The sequence below is a fragment of the Nannospalax galili genome, unplaced genomic scaffold (assembly GCF_000622305.1).
Source record: "Nannospalax galili isolate Female #2095 unplaced genomic scaffold, S.galili_v1.0 scaffold1233, whole genome shotgun sequence".
Taxonomy (NCBI): Eukaryota; Metazoa; Chordata; class Mammalia; order Rodentia; family Spalacidae; genus Nannospalax; species Nannospalax galili.
Window position 1 is genome coordinate 298,975 of NW_008333791.1, and position 2,221 is coordinate 301,195.

The following is a 2,221-nucleotide window of genomic DNA, read 5'->3' on the forward strand; positions in this document are numbered from 1 at the left end:
GAGAGGCCTGAGGATAGGGTAGAAGGCCAGGAGAATTAGCGGGTGGTGCAGGTCCCAGGGAGCAGAGAGAGGTGAGGGCAGGGCCGGGTCTGGAGGCAGTGCTCCTGGGGCCCAAGGAAGGCACCAAGCCGGTGGGGGTGAACAGGATCAGGAATCAGCAGTGGCTCCCTAGGTGTCTGGGGCCCCAAGGCTAGGAATGGCACAGGGCCCAAGAGAGGAGTAGAGAACAGCGGGGGAGATGGAAGGGTGAGCGCGGCTGGCAGAGTCAAGGCGCGGAGGGCTGTACGGTAGACTTACACCCAGAGAGGCCTGAGGGCGGGAGAGCGGGCTGTTCTACAAAATTTTATCTTCAACAATTCTAAGTTAATTGCTGCGTCACAGTTACACAAAGGCTCATCAACTACAGGTGCTCATCAGCACTGTCTGCGAAGAATTATCAACTTCAGTTTATCAGAAAGGTTTTTGTTTTCTACAACCACATCATGAAGTCGGTTTACAAGCTGAGTTGCTGCATGTCCTTCATCTATTAAGTCCTTTACCACAGCTTCTGGTTTGTCAAAAGAGTCACAGTGACATGCAGTGACTATTCTGTCAATTGTTGCTGCTGGTATCACCCCAGCAATGTCTGTGATCACTTTCTTCATGACTTCCTTTCCACCTGTTACTCGAGTAGCACTTTGAAGAAATGTAGTGGCTTTCTGTAAATCTCCTTCTGATACTTTAACAAGATAGGCTATCCCCTCATTGCTAATTTTGACATTTTCCTTCCCAACAATATTTAGCAATTGCTTTTGCTGAATTTTATCTTATAGAGGCTTGAATCGGAATTTTAAACATCTAAAGGTCAGGGGCTCAATTATTTGACTGATATAGTGACAGATGAGACAGAATCTGGTTGTTTTAAACTCTTTTTCCATGATACATTCTTAAAGCTGCCTGAGCGGTTGAGGTCATAGAACCTGCTTCATCTACAATTACAGTCTTAAAAGGATGACATGACTTTCCATCTCAATGACTTCTTGATACAGTTAACTAGGCAAAAATTTTCACTTTTTCTCAAACTGCTTGTATTCCACATTCATTGGATGCATTTAACTCAAGAACTCTTAATTGAAGGAGTTCAGGCATCAGCTCCTTCCAAGGACTTTTTCAGCACTTGCAACTACTTCTTCCTGGAAAGCAACTTCATCCACACATTTTGGGTGGTATTTTTCTACCCAAGGAACAGGTCTGATTTTCTTGTTGTCTCCACAGCTTCTTGCAGTGGCAGGTGCTCCCCGATCCTTGGTTAATGGTGGTTTAATACTGAGAGATGTGTGGGGCTGGAGAGATGGCTCAGCGGTTAAGAACGGGGCTGGCTGTTCTTGCAGAAGACCTGAGTTCAAATCCCAGCACCCACATGGCAGCTAACAACTGTCCTTAACTCCAGTCTCAGGGGATCTGACAGTCTCTTCTGTCCTCCGCAGCCATTGCACGACACAGGTGTGCTTAGCTCCGTGCAGGCAATACACACATACACAAAAATAAAAATAATAAAATAGAGCCAGGCGTGGTGGCACACACCTGTAATCGCAGCACTTGGGAGGCAGAGGCAGGCAGATCTCTGTGAGTTCAAGGCCAAGGCCAGCCTGGTCTACATAGTGAGTTCCAGGACAGCTGGGGCTACAGGGAGACCCTGCTTCAAAAAGGCAAAAAAAAAAATTATAACAACTAATCATTTAACTGAGAGATATGCCTTTTAGAAATGCTTGCATGGTTACTTCTTGGTGACTGCTGGCCCCCAGGTGCCGAGGTTCTGCCATAGGACAGCGAGTGAAAGGCCTTTCTTTTCTTTCTTTCTTTCTTTCTTTCTTTCTTTCTTTCTTTCTTCCTTCCTTCCTTCCTTTCTTTCTTTCTTTCTTCTTCCCTCCATCCCTCCCTCCCTCCTTCCCTCCCTCCTTCCCTCCCTTTCTTTCTCTTTTTGAGACATGGTCTCTCATTGTTGCACAAGCTGGTCTCAAATTTGGTCTCAAATGATCTTCCTGCCTCAACCTCCCAAATGGCTGGGATTACACCACACCCAGCAACATCATTATTAGTATTATTAATCATGAGTTTTGCACAGCTCTAGGGAATGAACCCAGGGGCTCATTCATGCTAGGCAAGTGCTTTCCTCTTTCCCCTTTGCCTGAGTGTCTTCTTTTTTTGAAAAAAAATTTTTATGTGGGAGAGGGCTATGGGT

At 45.9% G+C, this 2,221-nt stretch overlaps 1 pseudogene; it reads right to left on the minus strand.

Moving 5' to 3' along the window:
* Positions 1-349: 349 nt before the first annotated feature.
* LOC103730300 lies at positions 350-1,754 on the minus strand (annotated as a pseudogene).
* Positions 1,755-2,221: the final 467 nt, after the last annotated feature.